The sequence below is a fragment of the Haemorhous mexicanus genome, chromosome 3 (assembly GCF_027477595.1).
Source record: "Haemorhous mexicanus isolate bHaeMex1 chromosome 3, bHaeMex1.pri, whole genome shotgun sequence".
In the NCBI taxonomy this organism is placed as follows: Eukaryota; Metazoa; Chordata; class Aves; order Passeriformes; family Fringillidae; genus Haemorhous; species Haemorhous mexicanus.
This window is the reverse complement of record NC_082343.1, coordinates 65,814,360-65,831,858: the sequence shown is the minus strand read 5'-3', so window position 1 is coordinate 65,831,858 and position 17,499 is coordinate 65,814,360.

Below are 17,499 nucleotides of genomic sequence, written 5' to 3'. Positions count from 1 at the left end.
TAAATATCAACTCATGGCAGTGGATAGATCATTTTCTAATGAAATAAAAATCCTGCGGATGATTAACTCTCTATGTGCCACAGTCAGCCATCCCGCAGTACAGAAATGTATGACACAAAATGCTGAAGAAGAAATTTAATCTGTTATTTTTCACAAATATACAGAGAGACAGATAGAGAACAAAGGAGAAAAATGTAAAGCACACAAAGTATTTCAGCAATTATCATCTCTAAGAAAGAAATTACATGAAAGAAACCAGGTTTATAAAAAACTTTGTTTCTAAAGCAGCCATAATTTTTCTTTGTGCTTCCTCTTTCTTTCTCCTACATTCTAGTCACAGTCATGGAGAGATCAAAGCTGGAATTGCAGATGAAGAACCCACTTTATTATTATTGCTATTATTATTATTATCATCATCATCCCTATTTAAAAAGAAAATCTAATCTGGGAGCTTCTTCATTAGGCAATTTAGCTTCTTTACAGAGTAGAAGTGGAAGACATGAATTAGTAAATTCAACCTGTCAGTGCTGACAGCTGTGACTGCAATGAAAAAGGTACATCTAAAAATTAAAGGATCTCTTAAAAGGAAATATAATTTTGAGCATTGATGTCTTTACAACTCATCAGAGCACATATATATCAATTTTCCTTCAATAATACACCACCATTTGTTATTGTCAATCCATTTAGATTCCTGTTCTCCAACACATTTCCATAGTCAACTTCCTAAGGAAAACCAAAAAAAAGATTTCTCTGCAAAGCATTTACTGAAAAGAATTGCTAAGTCTTTCTTTCTCCTCTCCAGACACCCTGAAAGAGCAGAACACAAATAGACCAAAGGTAGAGGACTACAATGATCCTTAAAGGACAACTACACCATTTCTTTTTCCAAATTCCCAGTTTAAACGAAAATAAAAGTATTACCCCAGAGGCACAAAGTAGAAGCTCCTCAGCTGCGTCCCCAGAGCTCAGAAGGCAAGGCAAGGGCATTGGGGACTTTTGGAAGCTCCCGGATGCATTCCCAGGGCCTGAGGGAAGCGTGCAGCGCTGGTACAGCTGGCACAAAGCGCAGCTGCCAAGGAGCTGTTGGCAGGTGCTCCCTGCGGGGCCAAGGGGCCGTGCAGCCAGAGCCCGCAGGGCAGCACGTCCAGCTCTTGTGCAACCCCAAAACAATCCAGACCGGGACGCAAATATTCTCTGGAGGATCTGGCCTCCGGTATAAGGGCTTGTGCTTGAGATCATTTTGTAGGTCTTGGAAGTAATTATAACTGTACTTGTGTTTTTTTAAATTCATAGGCAGCCTGTGAAGTGGACATATGACTATAAAATCTTATTTTATGTGCCTTGTACCTTAAAGATTTTTCTCTCTGGTCACCCCTGCCTCTTCTGCTTTCCTGAGCTAACTGGAAAGTTCAGGGTTTTTTGCAAGTTCATGTCAGGAGAAAGGTTTTGTGAAGAAAAGGTAGCATGAATATTCTCCTTCACCTAACGATGTTGCCTTATGATGAACAAGGAAAAAACATGTTTATTGTTACTGAGGTACAGACAATTGAGAAAGGGATTTTGGTTTTATTGTATTGTGGTTTTGTGCATTTTTTTCCTTAAGAGAGGGAAAGCAGCTAGGCATACAGTCAGTCTCTGAAGAAGGCAGCTATAACAATACTTCTATTTTCCACATTTTCAGAGTAACAGCAAAAAAATGTTATTTGTTCTACAAATAAGAAGCAGAGCATGACAGCTGAATGGGGCAAACCTTTGGTTTAGCTGCAGAAATAGAAAAGGCCACACAATAACAGATACACACAGGACTGAAAGTACAATCCACCAGAACATGCATTTTGCACAATCAACCAGAACATACACTTTTCACACATCACCAAACTTGAGCTAATGTTCAAAGTCATGTTTGTGACCCATATACAGCAAAGAGGTGCCTGACAGAAATGTGGATGTTGCACAGCCCTGGGAAGGTTATACAGAGGCAGAAGTCTGCAAGAAGTGAGTGGTTCACGCCACAAGAAGACTAATGGTCCCCTGAGTTGACAAACCTGCTCTGTAAATAATGCCATCCCACTTCCTTTACAGCATTTGTCAAACGAGGCCTTCTTACCCCCATTCTCTCCACCAGTAAATTTTGGTTTTAGTTAAAAATTCCCCAAATTTTCATTTGTCACAGTAGTGCCCTGACAGCAACAGGTAAAATAAACACTTCTGGCAGACTGAATCCGAATGGTCTTTTTAAACCACTCTGAGTAATATATCCAATTTTCCACTCCATACTAACACCAATGGACTGAAACAGAAATTTACTCTTGCTCTTTTCCTCCTAAAAGACTGGCATCAGTGCATTACAAAAAGACAAAAAACCCTCTTTTATATTGTCTGAGTATACAATGTCTATCAACCCTTTTATTGGAGTCAAAATGTGTGGAGAATCAGGCACTTAAAGCTGGTGGTCCCGAAGTAAATTCATGTCTTGGATGGTCTGGGTGTTTTTTTGAGGGGTTAATTTAAACACATCTGTCACTCTTAAGTACAAGGCAGTTGGAATATATTAATATTCTGCTGAATTATTTAAAAGATATGACTAATGCTTCGTGTACCATAAGACTGTTATCTGCAAAAATAACATCTGTGTCAGTCATTGCTGAGGGGTTAGGATTTCGTCACTGGCATTTATCAGTGGTTTTGAGTCCTTAGTGTGAAGGATTCTGCCAGATTACCAGCTCTCCTGCACCTTCAGGTGTAAAACCAAACCTACAGACTCCTCCACATTGCCTGTTTTAATCAGGGATGAATAAGGGTAAACTTTGAAGTCTCCTTCCCAAGAAAAATCTCACAAACTTTCTGATAAACCAAAGACTGTGCAGTAGATATGTTAGACAGTCTGGTGTAATATAAGCACTCTTTCAAGAAAGTAGGAAATTATCCCACACCATGTTTTTTCCTGAGTCCTGGAAAAGAGCAATATTATCTAATGCAATAACCCAGGGGACTGAACTGCATATAATCTACTAACTAAAAAAGACTTCTCACAGTCCTGTGGGATATTGTGACATTGGATCCTCATACGTATAAAATTTTTCTTCATCAGAAATCAACCATCACTGAGAAGAAAAAAGAGCAAGCACAACAATTAATTTATGGTATAAATAAAAACATACCTTTTCCCCAGGGTATCTCTCTGATATCAGATAAAAAATGTTCGGCTGTGCAAGTTATTTCTGATAATTATCTGGAAGAAGCTTTCTGTTAGTGGCTGATTGTGCATTGCAGTAGAGGTTCTGTCACCAAAGAACCTCTTTCTCACCCAACTTGATCAATTAAAGGCCAATTTTCAGAGTTTTCAAAGATCTCGGCTAAAGCGCGTGAGAACTGTGAGAATTTTCAAAACCAAAATGTTGATTATGTGCTTTATTGCTTGTGTATTTGCATTGCATATGCAATCAATAATTGTAAACATTAGTATTTAATTGAAAATATGTATATGCCATGATTATACTGATATCTAATTTGACTGAGTTACCAAAAGTTTTACAGTCACTTATCAGTTGTCCTTCATCAAATACACAACATAGCTGGGAATTTGAGTCAGGTTATGGAAAGAATGTGTGAATGAATGAATGAATGAATGAATGGTAACCACACTTTTTATTCCTTTATTTTTTTCTATTCTCAGTGTAAGAGGGCATATAATATCAGATATATTTCTTTAAAAACCTTGTCGTCTGCTTTATTTATTTATTTATAAAATAATCTTGTCGTACACTCCACAGAACTGAAATTTTATTTCCATAACTGAGAGTATTAGGATATTCTCTCTCAGATTTAAGTTTAATTTTGTAAACTTTTCTAGTTTGCTTTGTTCTTCATTGGAGTACTAGAGATACATTGTAAAAAATCCAGTAGTTCATGATTTGAGTGTTATCTAGTAGTCTCACCCAATGGTAGCAGCCTACCTCATCATAGTCACAGGTTATGTAACTCCCAGGACAAAATAATGGAAAATTCTGGGACTCAAAGCCTTCCATCAGCGGTCAAGATGTAAAGCTATGGAAAGCCCCAGCTTGGACAGTAGCAGTGTTGTGGTACCTGTGCCTAAACATGCTTGAAAGCAAATGTCTACTGCTATAGCACCAGCTGTGGGAGGCACAGGGAAGTAAGTGGTTACTTTGCTTTTGACGTTGTGCTACCCTTCACCAGAGGAGGTATTAGACATAAGAATGCCTCTGAGAAGCTAAAAAGATATGGGTACATCAAATAATTTACAAACTAAACATTCTAATCCAGATGCATACTGATGCCATGGTCATGAAAACTCTTTTCTGACAAATTTTCAGATTGGGCAGCAATTTATGTCCACAACTCTAAAGAAGAGGTCAAGAGCCTCACTTGAATGTGTCTCTCTTAGTTGCTACAATTTTTGCGTTTTCCGTTAACATTATTTCAGTTGTGCCACAGGCAAATAAATTGAAACATTAAGATGTGAAATCTAAATGATTGCTTAAAAATTTGTGCAAGAATCTGGAACCCAGTGTAACAATTTTACACTTGTGATTGCTCCTGTGTCTGTTGCTCAACATCAAAATAGTATAGGGACTACTCATCTGTCACTATTAAAAAGGAAATAAATCAGAACTATTAAAATGTACACTCAGCATGAGAATTTTAAATACTTTGACACATTTTTGTGAAAAAAAACCCCACACTTAGATGCTATTTTTCAAATAATTAACATTATTAATTCACCACTAAAAAGATTATTTGCATAATTTTTAGAATATATAATTAACACAGTGATTTGTATGAACACTTTATTCTTGAAAGGGTTTTAAAAGGTTCTCCTTTCAAATCAAGCTTCTATTTTTACAGTCACAACCAATAGGGCAAAATTAAATACATATGCCTTGCACTTTATACTGTTCATACTTATGTTACACAGAGAAAAAGAGTGTATTTTGAGGCTGTTTAGAGGGAACCACTGGTGAGAGAAATACTGTGCCTCAGCCTTCTGACAGCCACACAATGTAATGTCATTGAGGTGGAGGAATTCCAGTGGCAATTGAAATTTTACTCATTGTTACAGCAGATAATGCCTTCTCACACCTTATGACTTTGGAGACAATTCCAGCATTTTGTCCCAGCTAAATTCAGAAAAAAAGAACCAAACTTGCCTGCGTGAAAAAGTATGTTTAGAAAGCGTGAATGCCAAAATTCAAAATCAAAAGAACTTTATATAGCAGTATATGCAAGATAAGGGTGGCAGAAGTATTATTCTCTTATCCTTCCTGATTTGAAAATAGAAAAAATAATCAGAATTTTCAAGTCTTCTGTGTTATGCACATATCCCTTTTAAGATAATATAGGGTTGGAGCCCTGGTGATCTTAATAGCCAAAGCAAGCTTGTAACAAAAAAAATCCCCTCGCTTTCTTTGATTATTGGATCTTTGGTTGCTGTGCAATTTATACAATAATTTTGCAAAGAGAGAAAATTCTGAAGAATCTCCTAACACAAAAGGGAGCAAATCTAACACATGAATCCAGCACAGTATAAAAACATACTGTCTGGTCATACCTGCCAATGAAATACGAAAATATCCCAGAAATAAAAAAAATTATACTTGATGTGAGCAGACTTCTGGTTTTCTTCTGCTGTTAGAAAAAGCATTCTTCAGCCAAAATGTCAGCTCATTGGTCAGATTGTATAAATATGCTACAGTTATTTCACAAATCAAATCTATTTTACATTCCCTTCCTGGCAAATTTTAAAACCAGCACCATGTTTTTGACTATCACTACTCTACTATCACTGCACTTGATGACTTGTCAGCTGAAGGCTTGGTTTTTTATTGCAAAACCAGGCACACACACATTTATTGTAAAGAATTCCTTTAAAAGTTATTTATACAATGACAGCCTCTTTTCTCTCTCATTTCCCTCTGGAAAACTTTGCATTCACAAATTGGATCTTTTGTCTTTCAGATTTTCAAACATTTCCTGAATCTTTGCAATGTCAGACTGATTCTGTCGCTGAGTTTGAGGCGAAGTTAGGCACTTCTTGATAGCCTTGTTTCACTGTTCTATCTCAAAGTCCTTATTAAAACCAGCTTACATTTATCATTTTTTCCTTAAACTTTAAAGATCATCTGCTGCAAAAGAAGCACTGGAACTAAATATTCCCCTGGTATTTTTCACACATCTACTGTCCTCTGACAGTTTGCATACACTGCAAGGACACATTTGTGTCATTGTGTCCTGCAGACCTGCTCCATCTGTTCCCATCAGGTTTTGCCCCTACTCACCTTGGAGCACCAGTCCCCCCAGTGACAATCCAAACCAGTGAACACTATGAGACTGCTATCATTTTGAGCCCCATTGCTCCAGTGGAAGCTCTCTACCACCCCAACAATTCTATTCCTTAGCTCTGTGGAACTGAGGTGGATACATGGGCTGATGAATAGCGATGGCTCACTTTGTGTTGCAAGGATCATCAGAAATAAGCTGCACAATTGCCATGTTGTAGTTGCTTAGACTGGAGATGATCAGCAAGACACAAAATACCTCCAAGTCTATCAGTGGTTAGACTAAGCTGACTTTTTCTTGGAGCAGAAGAAGTAAATTTTCCTAATGCAGTTCATTCAGTCTCTATCACCAAAAATCCTTCTGTAGACATTGGCCAGACAAAGGCAGAACCAGCCATAGCCTTTTGTTCCCTTGTGAGTCTCCTGGTACTGTTTCTAAACACATGGAGCCACATCTGTCTCTTGAGGGAGGGTTTTTCTATTACTTTAATACACTCTATCAGGGAATTTAGAAGCAGCTGCTGAGAAATGGCTTCCCTCTGGATGTACCCAGCACCAGGTAGGGAGCTGGCAGCTCCTCCTTTCTGTTTATAGTGGTATCACATAATGCCAATAGCTTCTTTGCTGACTGCAAAATCTCCAGTACCTGTTGCAGATGTAAGGTTGACAATAAGCACCAGCCAAAATCAAAACCCACTAACTACCTGTTGCCTTGATTTCAAGGTTTGTCCCATTTTGAAAAACAAAATTATGGACCTGATAATCACATCTATCCTTTGAGACCTTCACTGTCTTTGCACACCTACCTGCTTCCAGCCGACTTGACAGCTTTCCTAATTTATGAGACAGTTGCATCAGTGTTTCTACTCTTTCCATTTTAGGGATTCAGCTCACTCATCCCAGTTCTCCCTGCCAAATCTCCTTAAAGATCAAAATTCAGGTGCAAGATATGGACATCTTTGTATTTCAAATGTGAGCCTAATGTGGAGACTAAAAACTAAATAAAGGACAAAGCCAATGGTTAAAATTTACTGAAGAAGGCAAGGTTTATTATTCTGAACAAAGTATTGGAGCACTGATAGTCACTGGTGGGTAGTAGCAAAAAATTCCATGGAAAAGCTTTATTATAAGACCTCTAATTGAATGTACAAAGCTATGCTGGTTATTCATTGCAAAGACTTAAATAGAGACTATTTACAAAAAAAATATAACAGTGCATATCAGGACCAAAGGGACCTGTGAAACCACTTCTAAGTAGTAGAAGCTCTCACTCTAGAGGAGCTGAAATATATCAGGTTTTAGCTTTATTGTGAATGATCAGTGATATCAATTTACCCATGTCACTCTTCATTGCAGTGTAACAGTGGTTTGGAAAGAGAGAAAAAAGTTTTCATGAGAATTGTGATAAATAGAAATATTCTCTTCAAAAATAGTCCTGTGATTTTGACCTTTATTTAAGCCTTCTCTCAGGACTCCAGACTGTTACATGTGGTTTACAGTTTGCTGCTGACTGAAATTATCCTTGTGGCTCAGAGCATATTGAAGATGCCTCTAATATTGACAGGGTTCCTTTTTTAGGTTTATTAATTATTTTGGTAGTTTGGCTATTACTGAAATCACTGAAAATTTCAACTTGATATGCATTTCTTTACACCAAGATATAATGAGCTTATGACTCAATTTACTTCTGCTGTATTTCTTCCTAAAGTAAAAGTATGTAATCTCTCTCTCTCTCTCTCTCTCTCTCTCTCTCCTCCTCTCTCTCTTTGCTTTAAATATGGAAGGACCACTTGGTTGAAAACTGTCTTGAGGTTTCTGCAAACTGAATTAAAATAATTCTACTAATTTTCACTGACTGAAAACTAATCATAAGATTCTCCTCCTGTCTACTATTGACATTTATATGATATATATAATGATATATGTTATTTTTATTGTAACTATTACTGCAACTAAAACAATTTATAAGTTACATGTAATGAAAAGGAAAGTCTGAAAGCAAAGAATTAGTTTTTAGCAGTTTCTTGTCAGGCCTCTATTGAACAGCTCAAACCTAAACACCCTAAAGGGATTTAGAGTTTAGCGACCTTTTTGTTGCTCCAAACCAGAATTCAGAAAGGCCGTGCTTAGTGTTTCAGTGAAAAGGCTGGTTTCAATACCCTGCAACTGAGCCCTTATTTCTATATCAGACCTCTCAGGAAATATGAGAGATGCAGCAGTGGGAACAGACAGTGGAAGCCCTTAGAAAAAAGCAAATAAACACAATTTCTTAAAAGTTATTAAAGTCAGATTGTCATAAAATGCAGTTTTAGAATGCAGTGGGAGATATCAACAGGAAATTTAATAACAGGGAGCAAACGGAATTAATTTTGGAGGGAAGATGCTATATCTGCCATCTACATTGCCATTAGAGAAAGCCATTTTGAAGGTTTTTTTCTCTATAGACACCCCATTCCAAGAGATTCAGTGAGATTCACTTTCTAGGAAAGAGCACTTGATAGGGTCAGTAAAAGGTGAATGGTTTACAGTGCCTGAAATACAGCAAGAGTGTCTGAATGTCACTTCTAAAGCCAACCCTTTTGCATCCTGAATTAGACTCCTAATTTTTATTCCATTGGTGATTTCTCATGGGTTTTTTTTTCCTAGGAGCATAAGATAACAGCTTGAATAATAAGAAATTAATTCCTCACGTGTTAGTGACAACCAGATGTTCAGTCCTAGACAGGTAGAAAAAAGAAAAGCAATGGCAGATATGAAAAAAGAGATCTCCTTAGAACTTCAAGCACCCTGGTGCTTCTTGTTCTACATAAGTATACCTATTCCCTGGAGAGACTTTTATCATGTGTAAGGGAAAAGAAAATAGGAAATACCTTATGTCACATTCACAAAAATATGTTGTAAATGTATTTGAAAATGGAAACTTTGAAAGAATGATTGCTTTTTGAGTAGACAAGCACAAGAGGTATAAAATACAGAATTTTTATCTTTTTCCCACAAATATTATCAGAACTGCATTTTTTGCACAAATAATGGCTGATTTGTAATTTTTATTATAACTATAACTTCACGTCTATAAGCACTTTCACCTTAACTCAAAGAAGCAGTCTAAAAAAAGATAAAACATGAAAAACAAGAATTAATATTTTGCCATAAATAAGCTAAATATCTCTATGTCTTTTCAGTGAGTCAAACTGAGAATATTTCAGTACTGAACATTTCTTCTATGATCAAAGTTGTAGATGTGTTTCATTTGCTGCTCAAGACTAGATTATTGTAGATATGTTGGTGTCTGCATTCACTCACACTGGGAAAAGGATTGTATTCCTCACTATTTTTTCTTCCTGCCAACTCATTCCACAGTGTACTGGTACAAAGAGCTTGTTTGTGGAGATGGAGTTTTGCCAAAGTGGTCATTAATGGCCATCATGAGCTCACTGTCCTATACACAGGCTAGAGAGAAAGAGGAAAGGATTTCTACTCCCCTCTCACACACATGCAGTACAGTCAGTGACCAAGCACTTTTTTAAAAAATCAGCCTATATTAGACATGTTAAAGATCCTCAGTGAATGGAAAATCTGTGGAAAAAACCCAAGTATTACTAACTTAATTTCTCATTTTTGAGCCATAGTAGGACAAATTGTAACTTACTGTGGTAATTCCCAAGTAGGAAGGTCAGTACTATGGAACAATGGGAGGAACCTTGATGTTAAGGAGTCCTTGTCAACCCCATAACAGAAGGAAATTACTCAATTCTTAAAAGATTGATGTTGCCTGACCTTCCATATGGAATCAGGATCAGGATCCAGGGAGTGCTACAGGAGCCTCAGAAGGGAAGATTTCTCTCCTCAGCAATCCTGCTATGCATCATTAAAGAAGTACTTTATATAAAGACTTTCCAAGTATGGAATTAATGATCGAATGGCCGGTTCTGAAGGTGACTAAAAATCCTTATTGAGATGCCTAGCAACTCTATTTGCAGTTTCATACTAATTTGGAGATTTGTAATAGCTAATAATAACACCCTGAACACCTTTGACACCCTTATACGATACCCCGAAATGGTGCTTTTCTCACTTCTAGTGGACACCACCATGGGCACTGGATAGCCAAGATCAATCACATGCCTGCCATTCTCCATCTGTATCTGTCCCCAAAATACCTCAGGACTGCTGCAAAGTTTGCAAAGAGCCTTCCTGTTTCTGTTTCCCTCAGTTTCTGAGTCACAGCATCTGGAATTTTCACAGCTTTTATGCATCACTAAATTCAGTCTTTATCTCAAGGTTAGCTGAAGTTAGCTCATGTCAAATAGCCAAGATTTAATATTCTTCTCTTTGGTTTTATTTTTTTTATCATTTTTTTAATTTAATAGATAAATGAAATCATATTCACAGAGTGGAATATGCCATTTTTTGTCAAAATTTCTTATATTTGATTAGTACAGTGGTTTTTTTTAATCTTTTCTATATATTTAATGATCAGTTAGCATTATATAAAACCAAATAAAATACCAGATAAAACCAATATAAATCTTGAAAAGCTAAGAAAATATCTAAATAACAATATATAAAAGAAATTGAGAAATAACTTCTAGAAACCTTCCTTAAATTTAAAATGGGGAAAAAAAGGAGGGGGAAAAATTATTAATCAATGGCATGCAACAGGGAGTTTGATTATGACATGATGACAATTTCTCCAGGCCTTCCCAGCAGTGTTCAATCCAAGTTATAAATAGCATGGCAGTAAATGCTAAGGGCTGAGTTACACATTCATTTTCCATGTTATCACTGTGAAGACCTTAAGGGGTGCATTCTGGACAATGTCCATCATGCCTGTCTTGCAAAATGAGCAGAATTCCAGACAGGAAGCTAAACAATCAATTTCAGAGAGGAAAAGAATTCATAATTTTTTAACAAATCCTGAAATAGAAGGAAGTATGGAAAATCTCACACCTTCTTCCATATACAGAGTGTAGAAGTGTATTTTCACCTCTGAATCATGTCTATGAGAATACCAGAACTCTAAAATTAGTCATCATATTTCCATTAGTGTTTACATTTTTCTATCTAATTTACAGGACATTGTGCAGCAGATGGAAAGAATACAGATTAAAAATGTGTTAACAGTAACCCACCATGCTGTCTATAAGCTTTGAGAATTCCTGAATGAAGAAAAAATCACAAGCTTTTAATCAATGTACAAAACCTGATAGGAATAGGTCAAGGTTATTAAGATCTGAAGGAAATAAGAAAAAATTGCAGTCAAATAAGCAGATTTCAGAAAGGGTTTTGTATACAAACTATATTTTAGTAGTTTTCACCTGTGCATATTTTCACCCTCAAATTGAAATTAATTTAACTAACAAAGTAAGGCTGTTAAATACATAAATAAATTCTGGGAAGGCATTGTTACAAACTGAAACTCCTTAGAGGCCCAGCAAATCATGTGTGATCCAACCTGACATATTCTTGTTAATAAGCAGTTTCAGCAGATTTCAGAGGCAATGTTTGACAGGGTCCAGTGGTCCTGATATAATCTTTCAACTGGCACCTTAAGCATGGAGATGTGAAAGGAAGCCCCACTTGTTTGTTTGAAGTTTCTTCTTTCGGCAAAGATGACAGAACAAACTACTTCTTCCTGTTATAAAATTATAATTCCTGTCATGAAATTATAATTTAGGTCCAGAATAAAAGTCTACTCAGAACAAAAGTCCAGCCAGAAAAAAATGCTTCTACATAGCTGTATGTAACGGATGAAAACACTTTCAGGAGCTGATCTTTGATGATCTTCATGGGTCACTTCCAATCAGGATATTCCATGACTTATTGTTTTCATATTCCCTGTCAATATATAACACTCAATGTTCATGATTAACAAAAAAGAAAGTGTAGATAGCATGCAAACCTTGGCCATTATTTATATCTCTGTTATAGGTTGCTCTTTTTTGTGGTTCTCAGAGCTCTGTGTCATGAAATAACCTTATTGCTGCTATTTCCAGGCATAAGAAACAAAACCACAGAGAGAAAAATATAATTACCAAGATCATCAATTACTCAATAACATAATTTGGAATATAAACCAGGTTTCTTGGGTTTTAAAACCTCCACACTCTTTCTAAATTTTTTTCAATCACCTCTATACTCTTCAAGAAACACACAATACAAATCCTTTGTCATCTATGGGTTACATTATCTAATAAAAACTATGTACATTTGCTATTTTGTTGCAGGGCAAAGCTTGTCAAATTGATCAAATCTGCTTAAAAATCATTTCCATTTCTGTTTTTTATCAAAACACATGCTTGTATTCTGCGGTAAGTTTTAAAGAAAAGCAATTCAAAAATATTCAGAAAATAAATTGAAATAATCGCAGGGAAAACATAATTTCCTGTTGCAAAGACATCCACTTATCTTCAGATATTCTTCTTCTATTCACATGCCAGATGTGAATTTGGCTCACACACCCTTGCATACAGCCCTATTGCAACATTAATCAAGTGATTAAGAGAGCTGTTCTTTCATTAGTACATCCTTTTACTGATCATTGTGACACATTAGTCATAGATAAAACGAATATCAGAGGTTTTTGTTTCAAAACCTGTGTATTGTCATTTCCACTGCAATGACAACTTCTGCCTTTCAGTCTGCAAGGATGCAATTGCACTAAATAACCTGGCCTAGTAACACTTCCATCTCTGTTTAAAGAGTGTTTATTCCAGAACAATAGCATTTCTTTTTGAAAAGAGAAAAGAAAAGAAAAGAAAGAAAAGAAAAGAAAAGAAAAGAAAAGAAAAGAAAAGAAAAGAAAAGAAAAGAAAAGAAAAGAAAAGAAAAGAAAAGAAAAGAAAAGAAAAGAAAAGAAAAGAAAAGAAAAGAAAAGAAAAGAAAAGAAAAGTATTGAGAAAGGACAAAAAAATTGATTTTTTTTTTATTATTTTTTAGGGCCTCTTGCATAGGGAGGGGAAGATTTGTTGTTAATAATCAGCCAGATACCTCATCCATCACCAGTGGTAAAATTGATCTAACTACTTAAAAAAGCCCTATGCTGCAGTTTTCCTTTTCCTACGTTTGCTGACTAATCTACACAAATCACTGAGGACAATGGATATAAGGAACTGAGTATTTTTTTGTAGTGGATGCCAGTAAGAAATGGACTTCATAGTGTGATTGGTGCTATTAATAGTCAGAAATAAAGAATTTGATTTACCAAACATCCATTTTTGAGCTATAAGTGAAAAATACCAGCAGTTTCCAATACCACAAAGAAACATTATATAAAACCTAATCCTTTAGTGAATGACATATACCTCAGATTTTTAAAATTCACAAGTCTGTAAAATCCATCCTCTTTCCCAGACACCTTCAGCTTTATACTATACCAACATATTTCATCATATACTGACAGAAGCCATTTAGGTATTCGCCTACAGTCACAATTTTGACATTTTGGAGCATATTGACCAAGAGTTTGGGGCTCAACAGCCACACAGGTGACCTTTGTGTCCTTCTCAAGGCTCACGTCACAGCCAGTGACTCCCAGTTTCCCAGGGTGGATCTCTGACTATTGCAGTGCTAACATCTACAGAAATCAGGTTCAGTGTGACAATGGAACAGTGGCCAATATTAATCCTTAAAAGGTGTGTTCAAGGAAGAAATTTTAGTAGGTGAAAGCAAAGGCTTTTTTTTCTTATTGTACAATCAGCTACACAGCTCAGAGACCAGTGGGGCAAAAAAAAAATTGAGCTTTTTTTCCAAAATTGGATATGATCTAATCTAAGGAGTATTCCATATTCCTTCAAGAGAGAAACAGACCTTTCAATTGTGAATCAGCGTGGGGGCCTAATTGAACAGACTAATCTTTCCCCACAATCTTTCCCCAACTCAAATTTGTAAGATAAATGGATTTGTAAATAGTTGTTCATTCCACCAAGAAAAGATAGCTTCCAAGATTGCTATGAAAGAAGTGTTTGACATTTAATATTACAGTCTAATTGCTGCACATTCACATTGCCATAAAAGTGTGAAAGGGTGTGCTGTTACTTTTTACTGACAAGTAAAAAGTACTGGCAAGTGTGCTGTGATGGGAAATGTGTGGAAGTATAGGGGATGAAAGAGTTATAGTGAAATTCAACAACTGTAGCATTGCATGTAAGCTTTGAGAAAAATAGAAACATGCAACTCTGTTAGTGACAGGTAATCAAAGTACCAGATACTTTTCACAATTGCTGTAAAAAGGGATTTTTTAACAAAAGCTTGGGTTTTTTTAAAAGTATAATATGTATTGCTTCTTCAAAGATGACACAAAAAACCAAGGAGAAGTCAGAAGAATGAAAAGTGTTAACAAAAATCATATTTAGGCTCTTGTAAATCCTCCTGCCTCCAAAAATTGGAGGATAGCCCTGCATGTTATTATAGGTTTCATCAGTAGATTCAGATCCAGAGCTGTGATTAAGACCTGAAAATCTTAGGCTGAAACTGAAAGATGCACTTCACTAACAAACATGTAGCAATTATCACAAAATTAAGTTCATTCCACATTTTAGCTAATCACCATGGAAACCTATATTCATTGGCGCCTAATTGGAAATGTTCCTGACCTGGAAAACACTGTAGGCTTAAGACTGCATAATTTCTTATTTAAGCAATTGTACTATTCTGTGTTTGTGACAGCACACCCTGACAATTTTGGCAATAATCCCAGAGAAAAATATTTTCCCAAGAAGCCTGCTTCTTGCAAGTACTTTTCACAATCTAGAGGGACTTCTGCCCTAGAAGGTGGCTTCATCAAGCCACTTCTGCTGTTTGTGACATAAACACCTGAATACCCAGCCACAGGTGTTACAGCAGGCTGCTGTCCTAGCAACTCCAAACTGAAAAGTCACAAAACTAATAATGAAGGTTATGTCTTTCTGTCTGAAAGAAAACTGTGGTGCTGTGACTGCATTAGGAAAACTCCTGCAAAAAAATGTTCTTCAGGGATAATTTTGCTTGCCATAACACAGTAGAGAGGAAAGAGTAACTAGAGACTGGGAAAAACACCCTGTGTAAAGGAAATTTTAGCTAAGAGTCATGCCACTAGACTGAACTCCAGAGTACAGCTATGTCACAGAGGTACTGGTGTCAGAACTAGTTGTTTATAAATCAGTTCTGGTTCGTCTGCAACCCCACTGTTTGATTACCATGCAAATGCTCCCCAAGCTGCTAACAAAAGCATTTTAAAATGCATTTCTTTCATCCATTACTGTCTTCAAGAAGTAAAAAATTAATCCTTGTTAAGCAGTTAAAAAAAGGGCACAAAGCACTTCAAACTATTAGAGATAGTTCTGGGATTTTTTTCTTTTCATGAATAGAAAGATTTAGCAAACTAAACTCTGTTTTCTGCTAGAAAATTAATTAAATGATGAGTCAAAAGAACATATTCCTCAAAATTACAAATCAAAATTACAAAGCTGAAATGAAATGTGATTGTGTATGAAAGCCATGGTCTTCAAATGGAACATAATCTATTTATCTCTTTTTCAAACACATCTTCAAGTAAATAACATAAGAAATACATATTTCTTTTTAATTTTCATGGGGCTAAGACTCGGTCTTGCATATTGGCAGGATATTGTGTGATTGTCCAAACATTGGTTTGGATTTTCTCTGTGTACAACCAACTTTCTGGATTTAGTGGGGAGCGTGGAGAAGTAATGCAAGTGCTTCAGCATTTAGTGAAGGCTTTTTTTGTATCAGCTACAAGGAAGGTGTGGAAGCATAGAAAACACACCTTTGCTCTTTCTATTTTTCAGCTCCTGGTTTCGACTTTGTCTCTCTGGCTCTCATCACATACATCCTACTCACTGCCTTCTGTATTTCATGCTCATGAGCTGTTGAGTATGTACTCCTATTTTTGCTATGCACACTGCTTGCCACAAAGAGTCCCATTATCATCAGGTTATTTCAGTACCCATCTAATTCTCTCTTTTTCCTACCCCAATTGAAAATTGCCTCATGTTCTTGTTCAGTCTTTGCTAGTTTTGCCTACTGGTGGTGCTGCTGCCTCAGGTTAGATGTGGCCAAGTCCTGGGTATCCAGGTCCCTGAAATGCAGTGCAGCCTCTTCAGTGTTAAATGCTTTTGCAAAAAGCTGCTCCCATCCCTTATCCCTTCCACTAATGAATGCAACCTCCTGCTGTCACTCTTGGCCGTTTTGTTCCTCTATCCCTTCCTCTTTCTCAAGGAATAATCAGCATATAATCCCATCTGACAGTGTGAGCATGAGATGATAAAATGGGGAGCCCATTTCCCTATTAGGACCAGGGTTTAGCATTGTCATATGTTCCAAGAAGTGCTCATTGCAATACTCATTGCACTACACTCTGTATCTTGTTTTCTAAATTTGAGTTTTCATCAGGGTTTTGCTACCTCAATAGCTAAATATCCAAATATTTCTTATTTGTTTTTTCAGGGAAGCAGCTTCCCGTTGTCTGTTAAAATCTTACATTTGAGATGTGTTTAAACAACTTAAGTGCTTTATGTATCTATTACAGTGACTTTAAAACCTTCCAAGCCTTTGGAACCATTCCCCTGAGACATCATGGCCAGGAACATTAATTTATCTGCCACGTAGAAAACTTTTAAATTTTGTTTTAACAACCTTTGAAGTTTTGATACACCTGATAACTGAAGTTTAGGACCATAAGTCTTCCCTTGCTCTTCTTTTGAAAGCGTAATGAATTTCCAGCCTTCAGATAACTAAATGTATTAATTCATTTCATTCATTTTATTAATGTATCTCTCTCTGAATACAGCTCCTTTTCTCCTGAAAATTTTTGGCAAACTTTGAAGATTCCTGTTATCCTAAAATTTAAGAGCATTCAGAGCACTGTTAGCTTTTGCCAGAGTATTCTCCCCAAGTCTTATTATTACCCTCAAATCAGCCATTTCACTCCTGGAAATACTTACACAATGAATAAACACACATTTAAAGCAGTTGCATTACAAAATGAGCATTTTTTGAGCTCATGGTTTTAATTCTTGTTCTCTACTATCTATTCCCATAAATGGAACTCCAGAATATAAATTAGAGCATATATATTTTAATTCTGAAGGCTCTCTTAATGTTTACATGACTGCCAGTATCTTCCTTTCTATATGCTTACTGTGCTGCTCTGTTAGGATGGCAAAGGGAAAGCAAATGACACTTGGGAAATAAAGGT